We start from the raw sequence: 15,362 nt of genomic DNA, 5'->3' as shown, positions 1-15,362 counted from the left end.
AAAATGAACATGTTTTCAGAAGACAGGGGAACTTAACGTGCCTCTTAACCGTGTAATATTGAAGTGGAGGTAAGTGATTTTTATGATTTCATGTGCTGTTGGAGTGCGAGCAGGGTAGCATTTATGAAAGAATTCAGGGAAACCGCTTAGCTAAACATTTGTCCTATAGATGGAAAGTAGAGTACCTGCACTCTGAAGGAGGGGCGAGGATGTTGCAGTCTGGATGGTCATCTAAACTGTTATGTCAGCACGCTTCTGCCAGATCAGTAACTGAGTGACAGTGAGAGTGTTGTTGTGTTTGTCAGATCAACCTACAGAACATTGTTTTTCTTTTATGGATAAAAACATGTTATTTAAATTATTATAAAATAGTAACAATATTCCCTCCACAGCCTCTACGTTCTTTATTTTTTTTTATTATCACACCGGCCGATTCCCACCAAGGCAGGGTGGCCCGAAAAAGAAAAACTTTCACCATCATTCACTCCATCACTGTCTTGCCAGAAGGGTGCTTTACACTACAGTTTTTAAACTGCAACATTAACACCCCTCCTTCAGAGTGCAGGCACTGTACTTCCCATCTCCAGGACTCAAGTCCGGCCTGCCGGTTTCCCTGAACCCCTTCATAAATGTTACTTTGCTCACACTCCAACAGCACGTCAAGTATTAAAAACCAATTGTTTCCATTCACCCCTATCAGACACGCTCAAGCATGCCTGCTGGAAGTCCAAGCCCCTCGCACACAAAACCTCCTTTACCCCCTCCCTCCAACCTTTCCTAGGCCGACCCTTACCCCACCTTCTTTCCACTACAGACTGATACACTCTTGAAGTCATTCTGTTTCGCTCCATTCTCTCTACATGTCCGAACCACCTCAACAACCCTTCCTCAGCCCTCTGGACAACAGTTTTGGCAATCCGGCACCTCCTCCTAACTTCCAAACTACGAATTCTCTGCATTATACTCACACCACACATTGCCCTCAGACATGACATCTCCACTGTCTCCAGCCTTCTCCTCGCTGCAACATTCATCACCCATGCTTCACACCCATATAAGAGTGTTGGTTAAACTATACTCTCATACATTCCCCTCTTTGCCTCCAAGGACAAAGTTCTTTGTCTCCACAGACTCCTCAATTCACTGCTCACCCTTTTCCCCTCATCAGTTCTATGATTCACCTCATCTTTCATAGACCCATCCGCTGACGCGTCCACTCCCAAATATCTGAATACATTCACCTCCTCCATACTCTCTCCCTCCAATCTGATATCCAATCTTTCATCACCTAATCTTTTTATACTCATAACCTTACTCTTTCCTGTATTCACTTTTAATTTTCTTCTTTTACATACCCTACCAAATTCATCCACCAATCTCTGCAACTTCTCTTTAGAATCTCCCAAGAGCACAGTGTCATCAGCAAAGAGCAACTGTGACAACTCCCACTTTATGTGTGATTCTTTATCTTTTAACTTCACGCCTCTTGCCAAGACCCTCGCATTCACTTCTCTTACAACCCCATCTATAAATATATTAAACAACCACGGTGACATCACACATCCTTGTCTAAGGCCTAATTTTACTGGGAAATAATCTCCCTCTTTCCTACATACTCTAACTTGAGCCTTACTATCATCGTAAAAACTCTTCACTGCTTTCAATAACCTACCTCCTGCACCATACACCTGCAACATCTGCCACACTGCCCCCCTATCCACCCTGTCATACGCCTTTTCCAAATCCATAAATGCCACAAAAACCTCTTTAGCCTTATCTAAATACTGTTCACTTATGTTTCACTGTAAACACCTGGTCCACACACCCCCTACCTTTCCTAAAGCCTCCTTGTTCATCTGCTATCCTAATCTTCGTCTTACTTTTAATTCTTTCAATAATAACTCTACCATACACTTTACCAGGTATACTCAACAGACTTATCCCCCTATAACTTTTGCACTCTCTTTTGTCCCCTTTGCCTTTATACAAAGGAACTATGCATGCTCTCTGCCAATCCCTAGGTACCTTACCCTCTTCCATACATTTATTAAATAATAGCACCAACCACTCCAAAACTATATCCCCATCTGCTTTTAACATTTCTATCTTTATCCCATCAATCCCAGCTGCCTTACCCCCTTTCATTTTACCTACTGCCTCACGAACTTCCCCCACACTCATAACTGGCTCTTCCTCACTCCTACAATATGTTATTCCTCCTTGCCCTATACATGAAATCACAGCTTCCCTATCTTCATCAGCATTTAACAATTCCTCAAAATATTCCTTCCATCTTCCCAATACCTCTAACTCTCCATTTAATAACTCTCCTCTCCTATTTTTAACTGACGAATCCATTTGTTCTCTAGGCTTCCTTAACTTGTTAATCTCACTCCAAATCTTTTTCTTATTTTCAAAAAAATTTGTTGATAACATCTCACCCACTCTCTCATTTGCTCTCTTTTTACATTGCTTCACCACTCTCTTAATCTCTCTCTTTTTCTCCATATACTCTTCCCTCCTTGCATCACTACTACTTTGTAAAAACTTCTCATATGCTAACTTTTTCTCCCTTACTACTCTCTTTACATCATCATTCCACCAATCGCTCCTCTTCCCTCCTGCACCCACTTTCCTGTAACCACAAACTTCTGCTGAACACTAACACTACATTCTTCAACCTACCCCATACATCTTCGACCTCATTGCCTAGACTCTCACTAGCCCATCTATCCCCCAATAGCTGTTTATATCTTACCCTAACTGCCTCCTCTTTTAGTTTATAAACCTTCACCTCTCTCTTCCGTGATGCTTCTATTCTCTTTGTATCCCATCTACCTTTTACTTTCAGTGTAGCTACAACTAAAAAGTGATCTGATATATCTGTGGCCCCTCTATAAACATGTACATCCTGAAGTCTACTCAACAGTCTTTTATCTACCAATACATAATCCAACAAACTACTGTCATTTCGCCCTACATCATATCTTGTATACTTATTTATCCTATAACTAAACCCCTTTCTATACAAAGTTCAATCAAAGGACTCCCATTATCATTCACACCTGGCACTCCAAACTTACCTACCACACCCTCTCTAAAAGTTTCTCCTATTTTAGCATTCAGTTCCCCTACCATAATTACTCTCTCACTTGGTTCAAAGGTTCCTATACATTTACTTAACATCTCCCAAAGTCTCTCTCTCTCCTCTACATTCCTCTCTTCTCCAGGTGCATACACGCTTATTATGACCCACTTTTCGCATCCAACCTTTACTTTAATCCACATAATCCTTGAATTTATACATTCATATTCTCTTTTCTCCTTCCATAACTGATCCTTCAACATTATTGCTACCCTTTCCTTAGCTCTAACTCTCTCAGATACTCCAGATTTTATCCCATTTATTTCCCCCCACCGAAACTCCCCTACCCCCTTCAGCTTTGTTTCGCTTAGGGCCAGGACATCCAACTTCTTTTCATTCATAACATCAGCAATCATCTGTTTCTTGTCATCCGCACTACATCCACGCATATTCAAGCATCCCAGTTTTATAAAGATTTTCTTCCTCTCTTTTTTTAGTAAATGTCTACAGGAGAAGGGGTTACTAGCCCATTGCTCCCGGCATTTTAGTCGCCTCATACGACACGCATGGCTTACGGAGGAAAGATTCTTTTCCACTTCCCCATGGACAATAGAAGAAATAAAGAAGAACAAGAGCTATGTAGAAAAAGGAGAAAAACCTAGATGTATGTATATATATATATGCATGTGCATGTCTGTGAAGTGTGACCAAAGTGTAAGTTGTTATCTAGCGTGTTTATGAGACAGAAAAAGACACCAGCAATCCTACGTCCTTTATGTATTATTTAATATAAAATATTTACGGTTTCTTCAGCAAAAGTTGCCCATAACTACATATAATCATACAGATGTATGTGAAACAAAATCAACAGTGAGATGTATTTTCACACCTTTTAAGCACTTTATTACAATCAAAACTAAGCGGTAAACCCTCAAGACTCACTTTCAAGTACTTTAATATTTATTTTTTATATTCTTACTGGACTGGATGGACTGGTGTCCAGTAAATTAACTTGATTAATGGTGGTAATATTCTAATCTAGAACAAAATTACCATACCTGTCCTAGTGTGTGTGTCTGCCACGATTCTCTTATTACATTAGTCGGAGAAAATCACCAAACGTGAGTTTTTGTTACAAGATGACCACTTCAGTATTGTTGTTGATCCCCTGACTGGGCGCAGCAAGGAACAACTGCTGATGTGCGATGCTGTAGACGGTGGTGTTTACTGAAACTAGTTGGAATGTTGTGCTTTGTAGTTCAGTGATAGTCTTCGGCTCACATCCGGAACGACCCAAGTTCATTCCAGGACGGGGACAGACGAATAGCCAAGACTCCTGGAGCCTCCTACCTCCTGTTCACCAAGTAGAAAATAGTCGATTCTTGTATGTAAAAACCAAGAGTATGATCTAGAGATTACAACGGAAATGATCCACACACTATGACTTTCTTGGGGTTAATGATCCTCCTGGGTTAACCATCGAACGAATCCTGAGCAATCACTGGCTTAGGTCAGACTCAGTGGTTTAGGTCATTCGCCGCAAAAATTCGTTAGGAAACGGAGACCAGATATAGTATCAGTCAACTGACATGTTCAGTGACTCTTCGAAGGAGTGTTAATGACGTAGAAATTGAGGTACCGTTAATGACCTTATGGTTGCGTGTGTGTACAGGATTTTATGTGAGAAACAGGTCAGGTGACCTACAAGATAAACAAGACAATAGCAGTGTTTGCTTGTTTTATAGCAAGTGTGATGAGATATTTGGGATTGTTTCTGGTGGTTAAGATAATTATATAAGAATTAAAAATGTCTCTCAAATTCCAATTACAACATATTTCATGGTGAGGAGCTGAGAGCTCTGAAGACACTTTCACCTGGGAAACCATTCCACTCCTTTTGACGATAAAAATGACAAAGCACATATGAATTCGAAAGTAAAAGTAGTACAAATAAAAACTACTAACGAACACTCAATGCAAATAAATACTATCATACCAACTTGAAATAACCCATAGCATTGGAAAAAAAAAATTGTTATTGCTGAAAAGATTCCTAAACGTTCCCCGAGGTCCCTGCAGGTACCAAGGTAATTATTAAAACCACGATAACAACAAAGCCCAAAATCCGAAGGCAGCGAAAATGTTCTCCCGAGTGAGCTGATGGCCGACGCATCTCATGATGACTCCATATTCGAGCTTCTCACTTATTTGCTTCAGTGGTTACTTCTTAACTGTCACAAAGTTTCCAGTTCATGAAGCAAGAATTAAATAAAAACCACGGTACACAATATGGTTAACAGCCGGATGAATATTAATTCCTCTTCCTTAATATTGAACTTCATCCTGACATGTGTAAAAATTTTCAATACCTGCAAGAACCTCGATATTCAATCTTCGTGTCCTAGGAGGCTGAGGTAGTGATTCTCTTTAAGAGGATTACTGTACCAACCCATGTGATGCGTTTTTTTTTAGTGTGGATGGTGAGCCAGCGGAAGGCCTCTGTCACATGACCAAAATCTCTTCAATTAAGTGTTTGTTAACTACTGCGCATCTATCTAATAAATATATACCCAGTGGGAGATAACTGTTCAAAGGAAAAATATACTCAAACTTATCACAGACCTTTATCAATTTCTTTGCTTAATTAGATTTGTTTCCTGTTTCTTATTAAGTTCGACGAGATGACTTCATCAATGATGATCAGATTTATCTATCACGCAGTTGTGGTCGAATCGCTTACAAAGTTGTGTTGTTGGCGTCTCTTATCATAGGAGAGGTTTAAAAACGAGTGAGAGTTTAAACACGAGAGATTCAAAGGTAGAGAGGACGAAGACGTCAACAGGGCACTTGAGGGTGATGATGATAGCTACATGAGGCTGTGTGATGTGTCCGGACAGTTTATATAATATATGTGGTGAATTTGTCATTAAGAAGGCTTTCTATGCATACATTGGAGTGAAAGTTGGAGATCAGGACAAATCATGTTTTCCCATAAAATCTTGATTTAATGAACCAGTTTATTAAAGCTTTACCATCAGATGGAGGCAGTTTTAAGTTTCATTCAAGAAGTTCCCAAGACTGCCGGATGGGAAGCTCAAAGAAGACATATTTGTCGACCCGGATATAAAGAAACTTCTTCAGGATGAAATTAATAAAATAATTTATGTTAAGCGCTAAACACACGTGGATCATTCAACGCAATGCGTGGTGGAGGCTTGATCCTCCGTCTACTGGGCGCCAGACAGATCAGTTTCCTATTTGTATCCACTTACATGTCGTCTTCAGGACGAGAATTTTGAAAACTTTCGGCCTGATGTTGAAAAACTGACATGGATTGCCTTCAGAGATGTCATAAAAACGATCCCATGTAACTACGATAACCCAGACTACAAAGAAATAGTGAGCAGATGTTCAAGGCCTAAAGATGTAACACGAGTCTCAAAAATGCATCTTTGGAAGATTATTGGACTAGTTTCCTGAAAATCTGGGAACTTTAAGTGAAGAGCAAGGTGAAGGATTTCACCAGGCTATAAAAATATGGAGAGAAGATACCAAGGTAAATAGAGTGTCAGCATGATGGTTGACTACTGCTGGATAGTGCGCGCACGCACGCAAACACACACACAAAAAAACACAAGCGGAAGAGTAAGATGCGCAGCTGTGAAGAGACAAAGATTTAACAAGAAGGAATCTCAGACTTATCAGTGGTAAATTTTATAAATAGTTTCAATGGTATTGTGAGTATCTTCAATTAATATACATTTTTATTTGATATCTCACTGTTTTATGTATATGTAGACGAGAAGCAAAGGTCTACATTGCGTTGTAAAGGAACCTCACGCGACGCGACAGAGAAAAACTAATATTAAATTTGGAATCAGCAGACCAGATATATAGAACATATGAGTCAAAATAACAGAAACAACTTTTGACATGTAACATTTCGTAGGCCTGTGAACTAACAGGGAAAAATTTGAGCATTAAATACAAGAGATTATGAGCACTTGCATCGAGCTAAACTCTGATGAGACTTGTTTTGTGGACTAGTGAAAGCAGAGTGAACGCTAGCCACGTCAGGAACGCTAGCCACGTCAGGAACGCTAGCCACGTCAGGAACGTTAGCCACGTCAGGAGAGTACTGGAGATCACAAGCTTCAGGAGAGTACTGGAGATCACTAGCTTCAGGAGAGTACTGGAGATCACTAGCTTCAGGAGAGTACTGGAGATCACTAGCTTCAGGAGAGTACTGGAGATCACTAGCTTCAGGAGAGTACTGGAGATCACTAGCTTCAGGAGAGTACTGGAGATCACTAGCTTCAGGAGAGTACTGGAGATCACAAGCTTCAGGAGAGTACTGGAGATCACAAGCTTCAGGAGAGTACTGGAGATCACAAGCTTCAGGAGAGTACTGGAGATCACTAGCTTCAGGAGAGTACTGGAGATCACTAGCTACAGGAGAGTACTGGAGATCACTAGCTTCAGGAGAGTACTGGAGATCACAAGCTTCAGGAGAGTACTGGAGATCACTAGCTTCAGGAGAGTACTGGAGATCACAAGCTTCAGCTTCAGGAGAGTACTGGAGATCACTAGCTTCAGGAGAGTACTGGAGATCACAAGCTTCAGGAGAGTACTGGAGATCACAAGCTTCAGGAGAGTACTGGAGATCACAAGCTTCAGGAGAGTACTGGAGATCACTAGCTTCAGGAGAGTACTGGAGATCACAAGCTTCAGGAGAGTACTGGAGATCACTAGCTTCAGCTGGAGATCACTAGCTTCAGGAGAGTACTGGAGATCACAAGCTTCAGGAGAGTACTGGAGATCACAAGCTTCAGGAGAGTACTGGAGATCACAAGCTTCAGGAGAGTACTGGAGATCACTAGCTTCAGGAGAGTACTGGAGATCACAAGCTTCAGGAGAGTACTGGAGATCACTAGCTTCAGGAGAGTACTGGAGATCACAAGCTTCAGGAGAGTACTGGAGATCACTAGCTTCAGGAGAGTACTGGAGATCACAAGCTTCAGGAGAGTACTGGAGATCACAAGCTTCAGGAGAGTACTGGAGATCACTAGCTTCAGGAGAGTACTGGAGATCACTAGCTTCAGGAGAGTACTGGAGATCACAAGCTTCAGGAGAGTACTGGAGATCACAAGCTTCAGGAGAGTACTGGAGATCACTGGCGACCGGAGAGTACTGGAGATCACAAGCTTCAGGAGAGTACTGGAGATCACAAGCTTCAGGAGAGTACTGGAGATCACAAGCTTCAGGAGAGTACTGGAGATCACAAGCTTCAGGAGAGTACTGGAGATCACAAGCTTCAGGAGAGTACTGGAGATCACAAGCTTCAGGAGAGTACTGGAGATCACAAGCTTCAGGAGAGTACTGGAGATCACAAGCTTCAGGAGAGTACTGGAGATCACAAGCTTCAGGAGAGTACTGGAGATCACAAGCTTCAGGAGAGTACTGGAGATCACAAGCTTCAGGAGAGTACTGGAGATCACAAGCTTCAGGAGAGTACTGGAGATCACAAGCTTCAGGAGAGTACTGGAGATCACAAGCTTCAGGAGAGTACTGGAGATCACAAGCTTCAGGAGAGTACTGGAGATCACAAGCTTCAGGAGAGTACTGGAGATCACAAGCTTCAGGAGAGTACTGGAGATCACAAGCTTCAGGAGAGTACTGGAGATCACAAGCTTCAGGAGAGTACTGGAGATCACAAGCTTCAGGAGAGTACTGGAGATCACAAGCTTCAGGAGAGTACTGGAGATCACAAGCTTCAGGAGAGTACTGGAGATCACAAGCTTCAGGAGAGTACTGGAGATCACAAGCTTCAGGAGAGTACTGGAGATCACAAGCTTCAGGAGAGTACTGGAGATCACAAGCTTCAGGAGAGTACTGGAGATCACTAAGCTTCAGGAGAGTACTGGAGATCACAAGCTTCAGGAGAGTACTGGAGATCACAAGCTTCAGGAGAGTACTGGAGATCACAAGCTTCAGGAGAGTACTGGAGATCACAAGCTTCAGGAGAGTACTGGAGATCACAAGCTTCAGGAGAGTACTGGAGATCACAAGCTTCAGGAGAGTACTGGAGATCACAAGCTTCAGGAGAGTGGACTTCAGGAGAGTACTGGAGATCACAAGCTTCAGGAGAGTACTGGAGATCACAAGCTTCAGGAGAGTACTGGAGATCACAAGCTTCAGGAGAGTACTGGAGATCACAAGCTTCAGGAGAGTACTGGAGATCACTAGCTTCAGGAGAGTACTGGAGATCACAAGCTTCAGGAGAGTACTGGAGATCACTAGCTTCAGGAGAGTACTGGAGATCACAAGCTTCAGGAGAGTACTGGAGATCACTAGCTTCAGGAGAGTACTGGAGATCACAAGCTTCAGGAGAGTACTGGAGATCACAAGCTTCAGGAGAGTACTGGAGATCACAAGCTTCAGGAGAGTACTGGAGATCACAAGCTTCAGGAGAGTACTGGAGATCACAAGCTTCAGGAGAGTACTGGAGATCACAAGCTTCAGGAGAGTACTGGAGATCACAAGCTTCAGGAGAGTACTGGAGATCACAAGCTTCAGGAGAGTACTGGAGATCACAAGCTTCAGGAGAGTACTGGAGATCACTAGCTTCACTTCAGGAGAGTACTGGAGATCACAAGCTTCAGGAGAGTACTGGAGATCACTAGCTTCAGGAGAGTACTGGAGATCACAAGCTTCAGGAGAGTACTGGAGATCACAAGCTTCAGGAGAGTACTGGAGATCACAAGCTTCAGGAGAGTACTGGAGATCACAAGCTTCAGGAGAGTACTGGAGATCACAAGCTTCAGGAGAGTACTGGAGATCACTAGCTTCAGGAGAGTACTGGAGATCACAAGCTTCAGGAGAGTACTGGAGATCACAAGCTTCAGGAGAGTACTGGAGATCACAAGCTTCAGGAGAGTACTGGAGATCACTAGCTTCAGGAGAGTACTGGAGATCACAAGCTTCAGGAGAGTACTGGAGATCACAAGCTTCAGGAGAGTACTGGAGATCACAAGCTTCAGGAGAGTACTGGAGATCACAAGCTTCAGGAGAGTACTGGAGATCACAAGCTTCAGGAGAGTACTGGAGATCACAAGCTTCAGGAGAGTACTGGAGATCACAAGCTTCAGGAGAGTACTGGAGATCACAAGCTTCAGGAGAGTACTGGAGATCACAAGGAGAGTACTGGAGATCACAAGCTTCAGGAGAGTACTGGAGATCACAAGCTTCAGGAGAGTACTGGAGATCACAAGCTTCAGGAGAGTACTGGAGATCACAAGCTTCAGGAGAGTACTGGAGATCACAAGCTTCAGGAGAGTACTGGAGATCACAAGCTTCAGGAGAGTACTGGAGATCACAAGCTTCAGGAGAGTACTGGAGATCACAAGCTTCAGGAGAGTACTGGAGATCACAAGCTGGAGATCACAAGCTTCAGGAGAGTACTGGAGATCACTAGCTTCAGGAGAGTACTGGAGATCACAAGCTTCAGGAGAGTACTGGAGATCACAAGCTTCAGGAGAGTACTGGAGATCACTAGCTTCAGGAGAGTACTGGAGATCACAAGCTTCAGGAGAGTACTGGAGATCACAAGCTTCAGGAGAGTACTGGAGATCACTAGCTTCAGGAGAGTACTGGAGATCACAAGCTTCAGGAGAGTACTGGAGATCACAAGCTTCAGGAGAGTACTGGAGATCACAAGCTTCAGGAGAGTACTGGAGATCACAAGCTTCAGGAGAGTACTGGAGATCACAAGCTTCAGGAGAGTACTGGAGATCACAAGCTTCAGGAGAGTACTGGAGATCACAAGCTTCAGGAGAGTACTGGAGATCACAAGCTTCAGGAGAGTACTGGAGATCACAAGCTTCAGGAGAGTACTGGAGATCACAAGCTTCAGGAGAGTACTGGAGATCACAAGCTTCAGGAGAGTACTGGAGATCACAAGCTTCAGGAGAGTACTGGAGATCACAAGCTTCAGGAGAGTACTGGAGATCACAAGCTTCAGGAGAGTACTGGAGATCACAAGCTTCAGGAGAGTACTGGAGATCACAAGCTTCAGGAGAGTACTGGAGATCACAAGCTTCAGGAGAGTACTGGAGATCACTAGCTTCAGGAGAGTACTGGAGATCACTAGGAGAGTACTGGAGATCACTAGCTTCAGGAGAGTACTGGAGATCACTAGCTTCAGGAGAGTACTGGAGATCACAAGCTTCAGGAGAGTACTGGAGATCACAAGCTTCAGGAGAGTACTGGAGATCACTAGCTTCAGGAGAGTACTGGAGATCACTAGAGAGTACTGGAGATCACAAGCTTCAGGAGAGTACTGGAGATCACAAGCTTCAGGAGAGTACTGGAGATCACAAGCTTCAGGAGAGTACTGGAGATCACAAGCTTCAGGAGAGTACTGGAGATCACAAGCTTCAGGAGAGTACTGGAGATCACAAGCTTCAGGAGAGTACTGGAGATCACAAGCTTCAGGAGAGTACTGGAGATCACAAGCTTCAGGAGAGTACTGGAGATCACAAGCTTCAGGAGAGTACTGGAGATCACAAGCTTCAGGAGAGTACTGGAGATCACAAGCTTCAGGAGAGTACTGGAGATCACAAGCTTCAGGAGAGTACTGGAGATCACAAGCTTCAGGAGAGTACTGGAGATCACAAGCTTCAGGGAGAGTACTGGAGATCACAAGCTTCAGGAGAGTACTGGAGATCACAAGCTTCAGGAGAGTACTGGAGATCACAAGCTTCAGGAGAGTACTGGAGATCACAAGCTTCAGGAGAGTACTGGAGATCACAAGCTTCAGGAGAGTACTGGAGATCACAAGCTTCAGGAGAGTACTGGAGATCAGCTTCAGGAGAGTACTGGAGATCACAAGCTTCAGGAGAGTACTGGAGATCACAAGCTTCAGGAGAGTACTGGAGATCACAAGCTTCAGGAGAGTACTGGAGATCACAAGCTTCAGGAGAGTACTGGAGATCACAAGCTTCAGGAGAGTACTGGAGATCACAAGCTTCAGGAGAGTACTGGAGATCACAAGCTTCAGGAGAGTACTGGAGATCACAAGCTTCAGGAGAGTACTGGAGATCACAAGCTTCAGGAGAGTACTGGAGATCACAAGCTTCAGGAGAGTACTGGAGATCACAAGCTTCAGGAGAGTACTGGAGATCACAAGCTTCAGGAGAGTACTGGAGATCACAAGCTTCAGGAGAGTACTGGAGATCACTAAGCTGGAGATCACAAGCTTCAGGAGAGTACTGGAGATCACAAGCTTCAGGAGAGTACTGGAGATCACAAGCTTCAGGAGAGTACTGGAGATCACAGCTTCAGGAGAGTACTGGAGATCACAAGCTTCAGGAGAGTACTGGAGATCACAAGCTTCAGGAGAGTACTGGAGATCACTAGCTTCAGGAGAGTACTGGAGATCACTAGCTTCAGGAGAGTACTGGAGATCACAAGCTTCAGGAGAGTACTGGAGATCACAAGCTTCAGGAGAGTACTGGAGATCACAAGCTTCAGGAGAGTACTGGAGATCACAAGCTTCAGGAGAGTACTGGAGATCACAAGCTTCAGGAGAGTACTGGAGATCACTAGCTTCAGGAGAGTACTGGAGATCACAAGCTTCAGGAGAGTACTGGAGATCACAAGCTTCAGGAGAGTACTGGAGATCACAAGCTTCAGGAGAGTACTGGAGATCACAGGAGAGTACTGGAGCTTCAGGAGAGTACTGGAGATCACAAGCTTCAGGAGAGTACTGGAGATCACAAGCTGGAGATCAGCTTCAGAGAGTACTGGAGATCACAAGCTTCAGGAGAGTACTGGAGATCACAAGCTTCAGGAGAGTACTGGAGATCACAAGCTTCAGGAGAGTACTGGAGATCACAAGGAGAGTACTGGAGATCAGCTTCAGGAGAGTACTGGAGATCACAAGGAGAGTACTGGAGATCACAAGCTTCAGGAGAGTACTGGAGATCACAAGCTTCAGGAGAGTACTGGAGATCACAAGCTTCAGGAGAGTACTGGAGATCACAAGCTTCAGGAGAGTACTGGAGATCACAAGCTTCAGGAGAGTACTGGAGATCACTAGCTTCAGGAGAGTACTGGAGATCACTAGCTTCAGGAGAGTACTGGAGATCACAAGCTTCAGGAGAGTACTGGAGATCACTAGCTTACTGGAGATCACTAGAGAGAGTACTGGAGATCACAAGCTTCAGGAGAGTACTGGAGATCACAAGCTTCAGGAGAGTACTGGAGATCACAAGCTTCAGGAGAGTACTGGAGATCACAAGCTTCAGGAGAGTACTGGAGATCACTAGCTTCAGGAGAGTACTGGAGATCACAAGCTTCAGGAGAGTACTGGAGATCACAAGCTTCAGGAGAGTACTGGAGATCACAAGCTTCAGGAGAGTACTGGAGATCACAAGCTTCAGGAGAGTACTGGAGATCACAAGCTTCAGGAGAGTACTGGAGATCACAAGCTTCAGGAGAGTACTGGAGATCACAAGCTTCAGGAGAGTACTGGAGATCACTGCTTCAGGAGAGTACTGGAGATCACAAGCTTCAGGAGAGTACTGGAGATCACAAGCTTCAGGAGAGTACTGGAGATCACAAGCTTCAGGAGAGTACTGGAGATCACAAGCTTCAGGAGAGTACTGGAGATCACAAGCTTCAGGAGAGTACTGGAGATCACAAGCTTCAGGAGAGTACTGGAGATCACAAGCTTCAGGAGAGTACTGGAGATCACTAGCTTCAGGAGAGTACTGGAGATCACAAGCTTCAGGAGAGTACTGGAGATCACAAGCTTCAGGAGAGTACTGGAGATCACAAGCTTCAGGAGAGTACTGGAGATCACAAGCTTCAGGAGAGTACTGGAGATCACAAGCTTCAGGAGAGTACTGGAGATCACAAGCTTCAGGAGAGTACTGGAGATCACAAGCTTCAGGAGAGTACTGGAGATCACAAGCTTCAGGAGAGTACTGGAGATCTTCAGGAGAGTACTGGAGATCACTAGCTTCAGGAGAGTACTGGAGATCACAAGCTTCAGGAGAGTACTGGAGATCACAAGCTTCAGGAGAGTACTGGAGATCACAAGCTTCAGGAGAGTACTGGAGATCACTAGCTTCAGGAGAGTACTGGAGATCACAAGCTTCAGGAGAGTACTGGAGATCACAAGCTTCAGGAGAGTACTGGAGATCACAAGCTTCAGGAGAGTACTGGAGATCACAAGCTTCAGGAGAGTACTGGAGATCACAAGCTTCAGGAGAGTACTGGAGATCACAAGCTTCAGGAGAGTACTGGAGATCACAAGCTTCAGGAGAGTACTGGAGATCACAAGCTTCAGGAGAGTACTGGAGATCACTAGCTTCAGGAGAGTACTGGAGATCACTAGCTTCAGGAGAGTACTGGAGATCACAAGCTTCAGGAGAGTACTGGAGATCACTAGCTTCAGGAGAGTACTGGAGATCACTAGCTTCAGGAGAGTACTGGAGATCACAAGCTTCAGGAGAGTACTGGAGATCACAAGCTTCAGGAGAGTACTGGAGATCACAAGCTTCAGGAGAGTACTGGAGATCACAAGCTTCAGGAGAGTACTGGAGATCACAAGCTTCAGGAGAGTACTGGAGATCACAAGCTTCAGGAGAGTACTGGAGATCACAAGCTTCAGCTTCAGGAGAGTACTGGAGATCACAAGCTTCAGGAGAGTACTGGAGATCACAAGCTTCAGGAGAGTACTGGAGATCACAGCTTCAGGAGAGTACTGGAGATCACAAGCTTCAGGAGAGTACTGGAGATCACAAGCTTCAGGAGAGTACTGGAGATCACAAGCTTCAGGAGAGTACTGGAGATCACAAGCTTCAGGAGAGTACTGGAGATCACAGCTTCAGGAGAGTACTGGAGATCACAAGCTTCAGGAGAGTACTGGAGATCACAAGGAGAGTACTTCAGCTTCAGGAGAGTACTGGAGATCACTAGCTTCAGGAGAGTACTGGAGATCACAAGCTTCAGGAGAGTACTTCAGGAGAGTACTGGAGATCACAGCTTCAGGAGAGTACTGGAGATCACAAGCTTCAGGAGAGTACTGGAGATCACAAGCTTCAGGAGAGTACTGGAGATCACAAGCTTCAGGAGAGTACTGGAGATCACAAGCTTCAGGAGAGTACTGGAGATCACAAGCTTCAGGAGAGTACTGGAGATCACAAGCTTCAGGAGAGTACTGGAGATCACAAGCTTCAGGAGAGTACTGGAGATCACAAGCTTCAGGAGA

Source organism: Cherax quadricarinatus, chromosome 7, assembly GCF_038502225.1.
Source record: "Cherax quadricarinatus isolate ZL_2023a chromosome 7, ASM3850222v1, whole genome shotgun sequence".
NCBI lineage: Eukaryota > Metazoa > Arthropoda > Malacostraca > Decapoda > Parastacidae > Cherax > Cherax quadricarinatus.
Note: the sequence above shows the minus strand (reverse complement) of the source record.